This window comes from Hyla sarda, unplaced genomic scaffold, assembly GCF_029499605.1.
Source record: "Hyla sarda isolate aHylSar1 unplaced genomic scaffold, aHylSar1.hap1 scaffold_391, whole genome shotgun sequence".
NCBI classification, from domain to species: domain Eukaryota; kingdom Metazoa; phylum Chordata; class Amphibia; order Anura; family Hylidae; genus Hyla; species Hyla sarda.
Genome location: NW_026610408.1, coordinates 13411 through 27284, shown reverse-complemented (window position 1 = coordinate 27284; position 13874 = coordinate 13411). Strand labels below are relative to the sequence as shown.

General features: G+C 43.5%; 8 pseudogenes; all 8 read left to right on the top strand.

The window, feature by feature from the left end:
• Positions 1–1274: 1274 nt before the first annotated feature.
• LOC130332941 (U2 spliceosomal RNA) lies at positions 1275–1538 on the top strand (annotated as a pseudogene).
• A 1480-nt stretch (positions 1539–3018) lies between these two features.
• Positions 3019–3282, top strand: LOC130332940 (U2 spliceosomal RNA; annotated as a pseudogene).
• Positions 3283–4757: 1475 nt separating this feature from the next.
• LOC130332939 (U2 spliceosomal RNA) lies at positions 4758–5021 on the top strand (annotated as a pseudogene).
• Positions 5022–6491: 1470 nt separating this feature from the next.
• Positions 6492–6755, top strand: LOC130332931 (U2 spliceosomal RNA; annotated as a pseudogene).
• Positions 6756–8234: 1479 nt separating this feature from the next.
• Positions 8235–8498, top strand: LOC130332918 (U2 spliceosomal RNA; annotated as a pseudogene).
• Positions 8499–9971: 1473 nt separating this feature from the next.
• Positions 9972–10236, top strand: LOC130332898 (U2 spliceosomal RNA; annotated as a pseudogene).
• A 1481-nt stretch (positions 10237–11717) lies between these two features.
• On the top strand, positions 11718–11981 carry LOC130332974 (U2 spliceosomal RNA; annotated as a pseudogene).
• A 1467-nt stretch (positions 11982–13448) lies between these two features.
• LOC130332906 (U2 spliceosomal RNA) lies at positions 13449–13712 on the top strand (annotated as a pseudogene).
• Positions 13713–13874: the final 162 nt, after the last annotated feature.

Here is a 13874-nt window from a genome sequence, read left to right as displayed (position 1 = left end):
TGCAGGTTTGACATGACATGACAGGTAGCAGTCTTGTGGGTGGTGCTGAATCCTGTTAAATGACATGAGGGTCTCATGCCTATACACAAGGGTGTGTCATTGCTGTTGCTTGACCATGCATTGGTTTCTGTGGTCAGTGAATGATAAAAACAAAATTTACCATCCATTGATGGATGGGAAATCCGCCATGAGGCATTTGTTTTTAGAAACTGCTGCTCACAACCAATGTTGCAATGGAGTGTCTCCATCTGCTGGTGGTATTGGAAAGGCATTAGTGCTATGACAGGGTCTGAAGAAGAAGAAGAAGAAGAAGAAGAAGACGGAAAAAAATATATATAAAAAGAAAAAGAGAGAGAGAGAGAGAGAGACTGACTTAGTGAGCGAGTGAGTGAGAGAGTGAGAGTGAGTGAGAGTGAATGAGTGAGTGAGTGATTGAGTGAGTGAGTGAGTGAGTGAGAACAAATGAGTTAAAGCAAGTGAGTGAGAGAGATCGAATGAATGAAAGTCTGAATGACAGAAAGAAAAAAGGATGAAGAAAGAAGCATGAAGAAAAAAAAATGTATATGGAGTTGCTGACATGAGTGCAATCTACAAAGCCGTTGAGGCTGATCCTCATGGGAGGATTATTGCACCAGGACCCTTAGCACTTTTAAAATGCCATTCAATGCCACGGGCTAGATGTAAACTGCAGATGACCATGTTGTGGTAGTTACCATGGATACCCAAGTGATGTGTGAGCTAACACATAGGCCCAACAGATTCCAAGAAGGCCAGAATCACCAGCGGCACCACCATCGATTGTCAGGTCACCCGGATTCAGCAAATACCAGAGTCCAAAATGATGCAGGTTTATACTGTTAATTTTCAGTTTATCGTTACAGTTGGTGTTATTCCATGTCGGAAGGGACGCAGCTACAGCCAGTGGGGTAACTAGAGACAGGCAGGCAGCTATGTGCAACAAAGGTAGGCGTGTTGTTTTCATATGCAGATCTGAAATATTGTCTTATATGCAAGAGGAGGAGTGATGGGGGTTCAGGCAAAAGCCAGGCTATGGATTGCATTGCTAAATGCTCCATCAGAGTGCAATGGTCGCCTGTCCTTTTTTTAAGTGATGATGTGGGTTTAGCCTGTGCTGTATGTATGTATGGGTGGCTGACTGCCACCCACCCAGAAAGTGTATGGGAGGCTGGTTGGCTGCCAGCCTTCCTTCCATTCCTATGAGTAATGTGAGTGCTCATGAAGGGGACATGGTTGGGTCCACCCCTTTCCCGGTTATCCCCTCTAGGCCTTTTGGCTTAGATCAAGTGTAAAAAAAGAAAGGATCTTGCGACAGATCGCATCCTGAGGCACGTTTTTTTTTGTGTGAATACTTGCACTTGGGTGACTTGTGAGCACATACTGATACATACGTTCCCTATCTGGGGACCATAAATTAAATGGATTTTTGAGAAAGGGAGCTGATTTGGAAGCTTGCTTCTGTCGCCCTATGCATTGACCCGATGTGGCAGTATCTTCGGGTAGTGAACAGTGCACCACCCCATTCCAGTGTTAAACAAGAAAGATTCTCATTTAATCCTCCGTGGGTGAGAATTTGAGTTTGAGAATTGGAGACCAAAATGATGAGTTGCACTGACTGGTTTATGAACGTCTATTCATTTAGCGTTTTAATGACCATGTTTGCACACTGATTGGTGTAAAAAAATAAAATAAAACTAAATAATAATAATCTAGCACACCTGTGCAGGTTTGACATGACATGACAGGTAGCTGTCTTGTGGGTGGTGCTGAATCCTGTTAAATGACATGAGGGTCTCATGCCTATACACAAGGGTGTGTCATTGCTGTTGCTTGACCATGCATTGGTTTCTGTGGTCAGTGAATGATAAAAACAAAATTTACCATCCATTGATGGATGGGAAATCCGCCATGAGGCATTTGTTTTTAGAAACTGCTGCTCACAACCAATGTTGCAATGGAGTGTCTCCATCTGCTGGTGGTATTGGAAAGGCATTAGTGCTATGACAGGGTCTGAAGAAGAAGAAGAAGAAGAAGAAGAAGAAGAAGAAGACGGAAAAAAATATATATAAAAAGAAAAAGAGAGAGAGAGAGAGACTGACTTAGTGAGCGAGTGAGTGAGAGAGTGAGAGTGAGTGAGAGTGAATGAGTGAGTGAGTGATTGAGTGAGTGAGTGAGTGAGTGAGAACAAATGAGTTAAAGCAAGTGAGTGAGAGAGATCGAATGAATGAAAGTCTGAATGACAGAAAGAAAAAAGGATGAAGAAAGAAGCATGAAGAAAAAAAAATGTATATGGAGTTGCTGACATGAGTGCAATCTACAAAGCCGTTGAGGCTGATCCTCATGGGAGGATTATTGCACCAGGACCCTTAGCACTTTTAAAATGCCATTCAATGCCACGGGCTAGATGTAAACTGCAGATGACCATGTTGTGGTAGTTACCATGGATACCCAAGTGATGTGTGAGCTAACACATAGGCCCAACAGATTCCAAGAAGGCCAGAATCACCAGCGGCACCACCATCGATTGTCAGGTCACCCGGATTCAGCAAATACCAGAGTCCAAAATGATGCAGGTTTATACTGTTAATTTTCAGTTTATCGTTACAGTTGGTGTTATTCCATGTCGGAAGGGACGCAGCTACAGCCAGTGGGGTAACTAGAGACAGGCAGGCAGCTATGTGCAACAAAGGTAGGCGTGTTGTTTTCATATGCAGATCTGAAATATTGTCTTATATGCAAGAGGAGGAGTGATGGGGGTTCAGGCAAAAGCCAGGCTATGGATTGCATTGCTAAATGCTCCATCAGAGTGCAATGGTCGCCTGTCCTTTTTTTAAGTGATGATGTGGGTTTAGCCTGTGCTGTATGTATGTATGGGTGGCTGACTGCCACCCACCCAGAAAGTGTATGGGAGGCTGGTTGGCTGCCAGCCTTCCTTCCATTCCTATGAGTAATGTGAGTGCTCATGAAGGGGACATGGTTGGGTCCACCCCTTTCCCGGTTATCCCCTCTAGGCCTTTTGGCTTAGATCAAGTGTAAAAAAAGAAAGGATCTTGCGACAGATCGCATCCTGAGGCACGTTTTTTTTTGTGTGAATACTTGCACTTGGGTGACTTGTGAGCACATACTGATACATACGTTCCCTATCTGGGGACCATAAATTAAATGGATTTTTGAGAAAGGGAGCTGATTTGGAAGCTTGCTTCTGTCGCCCTATGCATTGACCCGATGTGGCAGTATCTTCGGGTAGTGAACAGTGCACCACCCCATTCCAGTGTTAAACAAGAAAGATTCTCATTTAATCCTCCGTGGGTGAGAATTTGAGTTTGAGAATTGGAGACCAAAATGATGAGTTGCACTGACTGGTTTATGAACGTCTATTCATTTAGCGTTTTAATGACCATGTTTGCACACTGATTGGTGTAAAAAAATAAAATAAAACTAAATAATAATAATCTAGCACACCTGTGCAGGTTTGACATGACATGACAGGTAGCTGTCTTGTGGGTGGTGCTGAATCCTGTTAAATGACATGAGGGTCTCATGCCTATACACAAGGGTGTGTCATTGCTGTTGCTTGACCATGCATTGGTTTCTGTGGTCAGTGAATGATAAAAACAAAATTTACCATCCATTGATGGATGGGAAATCCGCCATGAGGCATTTGTTTTTAGAAACTGCTGCTCACAACCAATGTTGCAATGGAGTGTCTCCATCTGCTGGTGGTATTGGAAAGGCATTAGTGCTATGACAGGGTCTGAAGAAGAAGAAGAAGAAGAAGACGGAAAAAAATATATATAAAAAGAAAAAGAGAGAGAGAGAGAGAGACTGACTTAGTGAGCGAGTGAGTGAGAGAGTGAGAGTGAGTGAGAGTGAATGAGTGAGTGAGTGATTGAGTGAGTGAGTGAGTGAGTGAGTGAGTGAGAACAAATGAGTTAAAGCAAGTGAGTGAGAGAGATCGAATGAATGAAAGTCTGAATGACAGAAAGAAAAAAGGATGAAGAAAGAAGCATGAAGAAAAAAAAATGTATATGGAGTTGCTGACATGAGTGCAATCTACAAAGCCGTTGAGGCTGATCCTCATGGGAGGATTATTGCACCAGGACCCTTAGCACTTTTAAAATGCCATTCAATGCCACGGGCTAGATGTAAACTGCAGATGACCATGTTGTGGTAGTTACCATGGATACCCAAGTGATGTGTGAGCTAACACATAGGCCCAACAGATTCCAAGAAGGCCAGAATCACCAGCGGCACCACCATCGATTGTCAGGTCACCCGGATTCAGCAAATACCAGAGTCCAAAATGATGCAGGTTTATACTGTTAATTTTCAGTTTATCGTTACAGTTGGTGTTATTCCATGTCGGAAGGGACGCAGCTACAGCCAGTGGGGTAACTAGAGACAGGCAGGCAGCTATGTGCAACAAAGGTAGGCGTGTTGTTTTCATATGCAGATCTGAAATATTGTCTTATATGCAAGAGGAGGAGTGATGGGGGTTCAGGCAAAAGCCAGGCTATGGATTGCATTGCTAAATGCTCCATCAGAGTGCAATGGTCGCCTGTCCTTTTTTTAAGTGATGATGTGGGTTTAGCCTGTGCTGTATGTATGTATGGGTGGCTGACTGCCACCCACCCAGAAAGTGTATGGGAGGCTGGTTGGCTGCCAGCCTTCCTTCCATTCCTATGAGTAATGTGAGTGCTCATGAAGGGGACATGGTTGGGTCCACCCCTTTCCCGGTTATCCCCTCTAGGCCTTTTGGCTTAGATCAAGTGTAAAAAAAGAAAGGATCTTGCGACAGATCGCATCCTGAGGCACGTTTTTTTTTGTGTGAATACTTGCACTTGGGTGACTTGTGAGCACATACTGATACATACGTTCCCTATCTGGGGACCATAAATTAAATGGATTTTTGAGAAAGGGAGCTGATTTGGAAGCTTGCTTCTGTCGCCCTATGCATTGACCCGATGTGGCAGTATCTTCGGGTAGTGAACAGTGCACCACCCCATTCCAGTGTTAAACAAGAAAGATTCTCATTTAATCCTCCGTGGGTGAGAATTTGAGTTTGAGAATTGGAGACCAAAATGATGAGTTGCACTGACTGGTTTATGAACGTCTATTCATTTAGCGTTTTAATGACCATGTTTGCACACTGATTGGTGTAAAAAAATAAAATAAAACTAAATAATAATAATCTAGCACACCTGTGCAGGTTTGACATGACATGACAGGTAGCAGTCTTGTGGGTGGTGCTGAATCCTGTTAAATGACATGAGGGTCTCATGCCTATACACAAGGGTGTGTCATTGCTGTTGCTTGACCATGCATTGGTTTCTGTGGTCAGTGAATGATAAAAACAAAATTTACCATCCATTGATGGATGGGAAATCCGCCATGAGGCATTTGTTTTTAGAAACTGCTGCTCACAACCAATGTTGCAATGGAGTGTCTCCATCTGCTGGTGGTATTGGAAAGGCATTAGTGCTATGACAGGGTCTGAAGAAGAAGAAGAAGAAGAAGAAGACGGAAAAAAATATATATAAAAAGAAAAAGAGAGAGAGAGAGAGAGACTGACTTAGTGAGCGAGTGAGTGAGAGAGTGAGAGTGAGTGAGAGTGAATGAGTGAGTGAGTGATTGAGTGAGTGAGTGAGTGAGTGAGAACAAATGAGTTAAAGCAAGTGAGTGAGAGAGATCGAATGAATGAAAGTCTGAATGACAGAAAGAAAAAAGGATGAAGAAAGAAGCATGAAGAAAAAAAAATGTATATGGAGTTGCTGACATGAGTGCAATCTACAAAGCCGTTGAGGCTGATCCTCATGGGAGGATTATTGCACCAGGACCCTTAGCACTTTTAAAATGCCATTCAATGCCACGGGCTAGATGTAAACTGCAGATGACCATGTTGTGGTAGTTACCATGGATACCCAAGTGATGTGTGAGCTAACACATAGGCCCAACAGATTCCAAGAAGGCCAGAATCACCAGCGGCACCACCATCGATTGTCAGGTCACCCGGATTCAGCAAATACCAGAGTCCAAAATGATGCAGGTTTATACTGTTAATTTTCAGTTTATCGTTACAGTTGGTGTTATTCCATGTCGGAAGGGACGCAGCTACAGCCAGTGGGGTAACTAGAGACAGGCAGGCAGCTATGTGCAACAAAGGTAGGCGTGTTGTTTTCATATGCAGATCTGAAATATTGTCTTATATGCAAGAGGAGGAGTGATGGGGGTTCAGGCAAAAGCCAGGCTATGGATTGCATTGCTAAATGCTCCATCAGAGTGCAATGGTCGCCTGTCCTTTTTTTAAGTGATGATGTGGGTTTAGCCTGTGCTGTATGTATGTATGGGTGGCTGACTGCCACCCACCCAGAAAGTGTATGGGAGGCTGGTTGGCTGCCAGCCTTCCTTCCATTCCTATGAGTAATGTGAGTGCTCATGAAGGGGACATGGTTGGGTCCACCCCTTTCCCGGTTATCCCCTCTAGGCCTTTTGGCTTAGATCAAGTGTAAAAAAAGAAAGGATCTTGCGACAGATCGCATCCTGAGGCACGTTTTTTTTTGTGTGAATACTTGCACTTGGGTGACTTGTGAGCACATACTGATACATACGTTCCCTATCTGGGGACCATAAATTAAATGGATTTTTGAGAAAGGGAGCTGATTTGGAAGCTTGCTTCTGTCGCCCTATGCATTGACCCGATGTGGCAGTATCTTCGGGTAGTGAACAGTGCACCACCCCATTCCAGTGTTAAACAAGAAAGATTCTCATTTAATCCTCCGTGGGTGAGAATTTGAGTTTGAGAATTGGAGACCAAAATGATGAGTTGCACTGACTGGTTTATGAACGTCTATTCATTTAGCGTTTTAATGACCATGTTTGCACACTGATTGGTGTAAAAAAATAAAATAAAACTAAATAATAATAATCTAGCACACCTGTGCAGGTTTGACATGACATGACAGGTAGCTGTCTTGTGGGTGGTGCTGAATCCTGTTAAATGACATGAGGGTCTCATGCCTATACACAAGGGTGTGTCATTGCTGTTGCTTGACCATGCATTGGTTTCTGTGGTCAGTGAATGATAAAAACAAAATTTACCATCCATTGATGGATGGGAAATCCGCCATGAGGCATTTGTTTTTAGAAACTGCTGCTCACAACCAATGTTGCAATGGAGTGTCTCCATCTGCTGGTGGTATTGGAAAGGCATTAGTGCTATGACAGGGTCTGAAGAAGAAGAAGAAGAAGAAGAAGAAGAAGAAGACGGAAAAAAATATATATAAAAAGAAAAAGAGAGAGAGAGAGAGAGACTGACTTAGTGAGCGAGTGAGTGAGAGAGTGAGAGTGAGTGAGAGTGAATGAGTGAGTGAGTGATTGAGTGAGTGAGTGAGTGAGTGAGAACAAATGAGTTAAAGCAAGTGAGTGAGAGAGATCGAATGAATGAAAGTCTGAATGACAGAAAGAAAAAAGGATGAAGAAAGAAGCATGAAGAAAAAAAAATGTATATGGAGTTGCTGACATGAGTGCAATCTACAAAGCCGTTGAGGCTGATCCTCATGGGAGGATTATTGCACCAGGACCCTTAGCACTTTTAAAATGCCATTCAATGCCACGGGCTAGATGTAAACTGCAGATGACCATGTTGTGGTAGTTACCATGGATACCCAAGTGATGTGTGAGCTAACACATAGGCCCAACAGATTCCAAGAAGGCCAGAATCACCAGCGGCACCACCATCGATTGTCAGGTCACCCGGATTCAGCAAATACCAGAGTCCAAAATGATGCAGGTTTATACTGTTAATTTTCAGTTTATCGTTACAGTTGGTGTTATTCCATGTCGGAAGGGACGCAGCTACAGCCAGTGGGGTAACTAGAGACAGGCAGGCAGCTATGTGCAACAAAGGTAGGCGTGTTGTTTTCATATGCAGATCTGAAATATTGTCTTATATGCAAGAGGAGGAGTGATGGGGGTTCAGGCAAAAGCCAGGCTATGGATTGCATTGCTAAATGCTCCATCAGAGTGCAATGGTCGCCTGTCCTTTTTTTAAGTGATGATGTGGGTTTAGCCTGTGCTGTATGTATGTATGGGTGGCTGACTGCCACCCACCCAGAAAGTGTATGGGAGGCTGGTTGGCTGCCAGCCTTCCTTCCATTCCTATGAGTAATGTGAGTGCTCATGAAGGGGACATGGTTGGGTCCACCCCTTTCCCGGTTATCCCCTCTAGGCCTTTTGGCTTAGATCAAGTGTAAAAAAAGAAAGGATCTTGCGACAGATCGCATCCTGAGGCACGTTTTTTTTTGTGTGAATACTTGCACTTGGGTGACTTGTGAGCACATACTGATACATACGTTCCCTATCTGGGGACCATAAATTAAATGGATTTTTGAGAAAGGGAGCTGATTTGGAAGCTTGCTTCTGTCGCCCTATGCATTGACCCGATGTGGCAGTATCTTCGGGTAGTGAACAGTGCACCACCCCATTCCAGTGTTAAACAAGAAAGATTCTCATTTAATCCTCCGTGGGTGAGAATTTGAGTTTGAGAATTGGAGACCAAAATGATGAGTTGCACTGACTGGTTTATGAACGTCTATTCATTTAGCGTTTTAATGACCATGTTTGCACACTGATTGGTGTAAAAAAATAAAATAAAACTAAATAATAATAATCTAGCACACCTGTGCAGGTTTGACATGACATGACAGGTAGCTGTCTTGTGGGTGGTGCTGAATCCTGTTAAATGACATGAGGGTCTCATGCCTATACACAAGGGTGTGTCATTGCTGTTGCTTGACCATGCATTGGTTTCTGTGGTCAGTGAATGATAAAAACAAAATTTACCATCCATTGATGGATGGGAAATCCGCCATGAGGCATTTGTTTTTAGAAACTGCTGCTCACAACCAATGTTGCAATGGAGTGTCTCCATCTGCTGGTGGTATTGGAAAGGCATTAGTGCTATGACAGGGTCTGAAGAAGAAGAAGAAGAAGAAGAAGAAGACGGAAAAAAATATATATAAAAAGAAAAAGAGAGAGAGAGAGAGAGACTGACTTAGTGAGCGAGTGAGTGAGAGAGTGAGAGTGAGTGAGAGTGAATGAGTGAGTGAGTGATTGAGTGAGTGAGTGAGTGAGTGAGAACAAATGAGTTAAAGCAAGTGAGTGAGAGAGATCGAATGAATGAAAGTCTGAATGACAGAAAGAAAAAAGGATGAAGAAAGAAGCATGAAGAAAAAAAAATGTATATGGAGTTGCTGACATGAGTGCAATCTACAAAGCCGTTGAGGCTGATCCTCATGGGAGGATTATTGCACCAGGACCCTTAGCACTTTTAAAATGCCATTCAATGCCACGGGCTAGATGTAAACTGCAGATGACCATGTTGTGGTAGTTACCATGGATACCCAAGTGATGTGTGAGCTAACACATAGGCCCAACAGATTCCAAGAAGGCCAGAATCACCAGCGGCACCACCATCGATTGTCAGGTCACCCGGATTCAGCAAATACCAGAGTCCAAAATGATGCAGGTTTATACTGTTAATTTTCAGTTTATCGTTACAGTTGGTGTTATTCCATGTCGGAAGGGACGCAGCTACAGCCAGTGGGGTAACTAGAGACAGGCAGGCAGCTATGTGCAACAAAGGTAGGCGTGTTGTTTTCATATGCAGATCTGAAATATTGTCTTATATGCAAGAGGAGGAGTGATGGGGGTTCAGGCAAAAGCCAGGCTATGGATTGCATTGCTAAATGCTCCATCAGAGTGCAATGGTCGCCTGTCCTTTTTTTAAGTGATGATGTGGGTTTAGCCTGTGCTGTATGTATGTATGGGTGGCTGACTGCCACCCACCCAGAAAGTGTATGGGAGGCTGGTTGGCTGCCAGCCTTCCTTCCATTCCTATGAGTAATGTGAGTGCTCATGAAGGGGACATGGTTGGGTCCACCCCTTTCCCGGTTATCCCCTCTAGGCCTTTTGGCTTAGATCAAGTGTAAAAAAAGAAAGGATCTTGCGACAGATCGCATCCTGAGGCACGTTTTTTTTTTGTGTGAATACTTGCACTTGGGTGACTTGTGAGCACATACTGATACATACGTTCCCTATCTGGGGACCATAAATTAAATGGATTTTTGAGAAAGGGAGCTGATTTGGAAGCTTGCTTCTGTCGCCCTATGCATTGACCCGATGTGGCAGTATCTTCGGGTAGTGAACAGTGCACCACCCCATTCCAGTGTTAAACAAGAAAGATTCTCATTTAATCCTCCGTGGGTGAGAATTTGAGTTTGAGAATTGGAGACCAAAATGATGAGTTGCACTGACTGGTTTATGAACGTCTATTCATTTAGCGTTTTAATGACCATGTTTGCACACTGATTGGTGTAAAAAAAATAAAATAAAACTAAATAATAATAATCTAGCACACCTGTGCAGGTTTGACATGACATGACAGGTAGCTGTCTTGTGGGTGGTGCTGAATCCTGTTAAATGACATGAGGGTCTCATGCCTATACACAAGGGTGTGTCATTGCTGTTGCTTGACCATGCATTGGTTTCTGTGGTCAGTGAATGATAAAAACAAAATTTACCATCCATTGATGGATGGGAAATCCGCCATGAGGCATTTGTTTTTAGAAACTGCTGCTCACAACCAATGTTGCAATGGAGTGTCTCCATCTGCTGGTGGTATTGGAAAGGCATTAGTGCTATGACAGGGTCTGAAGAAGAAGAAGAAGAAGAAGAAGAAGAAGACGGAAAAAAATATATATAAAAAGAAAAAGAGAGAGAGAGAGAGAGACTGACTTAGTGAGCGAGTGAGTGAGAGAGTGAGAGTGAGTGAGAGTGAATGAGTGAGTGAGTGATTGAGTGAGTGAGTGAGTGAGTGAGTGAGAACAAATGAGTTAAAGCAAGTGAGTGAGAGAGATCGAATGAATGAAAGTCTGAATGACAGAAAGAAAAAAGGATGAAGAAAGAAGCATGAAGAAAAAAAAATGTATATGGAGTTGCTGACATGAGTGCAATCTACAAAGCCGTTGAGGCTGATCCTCATGGGAGGATTATTGCACCAGGACCCTTAGCACTTTTAAAATGCCATTCAATGCCACGGGCTAGATGTAAACTGCAGATGACCATGTTGTGGTAGTTACCATGGATACCCAAGTGATGTGTGAGCTAACACATAGGCCCAACAGATTCCAAGAAGGCCAGAATCACCAGCGGCACCACCATCGATTGTCAGGTCACCCGGATTCAGCAAATACCAGAGTCCAAAATGATGCAGGTTTATACTGTTAATTTTCAGTTTATCGTTACAGTTGGTGTTATTCCATGTCGGAAGGGACGCAGCTACAGCCAGTGGGGTAACTAGAGACAGGCAGGCAGCTATGTGCAACAAAGGTAGGCGTGTTGTTTTCATATGCAGATCTGAAATATTGTCTTATATGCAAGAGGAGGAGTGATGGGGGTTCAGGCAAAAGCCAGGCTATGGATTGCATTGCTAAATGCTCCATCAGAGTGCAATGGTCGCCTGTCCTTTTTTTAAGTGATGATGTGGGTTTAGCCTGTGCTGTATGTATGTATGGGTGGCTGACTGCCACCCACCCAGAAAGTGTATGGGAGGCTGGTTGGCTGCCAGCCTTCCTTCCATTCCTATGAGTAATGTGAGTGCTCATGAAGGGGACATGGTTGGGTCCACCCCTTTCCCGGTTATCCCCTCTAGGCCTTTTGGCTTAGATCAAGTGTAAAAAAAGAAAGGATCTTGCGACAGATCGCATCCTTAGGCACGTTTTTTTTTGTGTGAATACTTGCACTTGGGTGACTTGTGAGCACATACTGATACATACGTTCCCTATCTGGGGACCATAAATTAAATGGATTTTTGAGAAAGGGAGCTGATTTGGAAGCTTGCTTCTGTCGCCCTATGCATTGACCCGATGTGGCAGTATCTTCGGGTAGTGAACAGTGCACCACCCCATTCCAGTGTTAAACAAGAAAGATTCTCATTTAATCCTCCGTGGGTGAGAATTTGAGTTTGAGAATTGGAGACCAAAATGATGAGTTGCACTGACTGGTTTATGAACGTCTATTCATTTAGCGTTTTAATGACCATGTTTGCACACTGATTGGTGTAAAAAAATAAAATAAAACTAAATAATAATAATCTAGCACACCTGTGCAGGTTTGACATGACATGACAGGTAGCTGTCTTGTGGGTGGTGCTGAATCCTGTTAAATGACATGAGGGTCTCATGCCTATACACAAGGGTGTGTCATTGCTGTTGCTTGACCATGCATTGGTTTCTGTGGTCAGTGAATGATAAAAACAAAATTTACCATCCATTGATGGATGGGAAATCCGCCATGAGGCATTTGTTTTTAGAAACTGCTGCTCACAACCAATGTTGCAATGGAGTGTCTCCATCTGCTGGTGGTATTGGAAAGGCATTAGTGCTATGACAGGGTCTGAAGAAGAAGAAGAAGAAGAAGACGGAAAAAAATATATATAAAAAGAAAAAGAGAGAGAGAGAGAGAGACTGACTTAGTGAGCGAGTGAGTGAGAGAGTGAGAGTGAGTGAGAGTGAATGAGTGAGTGAGTGATTGAGTGAGTGAGTGAGTGAGTGAGAACAAATGAGTTAAAGCAAGTGAGTGAGAGAGATCGAATGAATGAAAGTCTGAATGACAGAAAGAAAAAAGGATGAAGAAAGAAGCATGAAGAAAAAAAAATGTATATGGAGTTGCTGACATGAGTGCAATCTACAAAGCCGTTGAGGCTGATCCTCATGGGAGGATTATTGCACCAGGACCCTTAGCACTTTTAAAATGCCATTCAATGCCACGGGCTAGATGTAAACTGCAGATGACCATGTTGTGGTAGTTACCATGGATACCCAAGTGATGTGTGAGCTAACACATAGGCCCAACAGATTCCAAGAAGGCCAGAATCACCAGCGGCACCACCATCGATTGTCAGGTCACCCGGATTCAGCAAATACCAGAGTCCAAAATGATGCAGGTTTATACTGTTAATTTTCAGTTTATCGTTACAGTTGGTGTTATTCCATGTCGGAAGGGACGCAGCTACAGCCAGTGGGGTAACTAGAGACAGGCAGGCAGCTATGTGCAACAAAGGTAGGCGTGTTGTTTTCATATGCAGATCTGAAATATTGTCTTATATGCAAGAGGAGGAGTGATGGGGGTTCAGGCAAAAGCCAGGCTATGGATTGCATTGCTAAATGCTCCATCAGAGTGCAATGGTCGCCTGTCCTTTTTTTAAGTGATGATGTGGGTTTAGCCTGTGCTGTATGTATGTATGGGTGGCTGACTGCCACCCACCCAGAAAGTGTATGGGAGGCTGGTTGGCTGCCAGCCTTCCTTCCATTCCTATGAGTAATGTGAGTGCTCATGAAGGGGACATGGTTGGGTCCACCCCTTTCCCGGTTATCCCCTCTAGGCCTTTTGGCTTAGATCAAGTGTAAAAAAAGAAAGGATCTTGCGACAGATCGCATCCTGAGGCACGTTTTTTTTTGTGTGAATACTTGCACTTGGGTGACTTGTGAGCACATACTGATACATACGTTCCCTATCTGGGGACCATAAATTAAATGGATTTTTGAGAAAGGGAGCTGATTTGGAAGCTTGCTTCTGTCGCCCTATGCATTGACCCGATGTGGCAGTATCTTCGGGTAGTGAACAGTGCACCACCCCATTCCAGTGTTAAACAAGAAAGATTCTCATTTAATCCTCCGTGGGTGAGAATTTGAGTTTGAGAATTGGAGACCAAAATGATGAGTTGCACTGACTGGTTTATGAACGTCTATTCATTTAGCGTTTTAATGACCATGTTTGCACACTGATTGGTGTAAAAA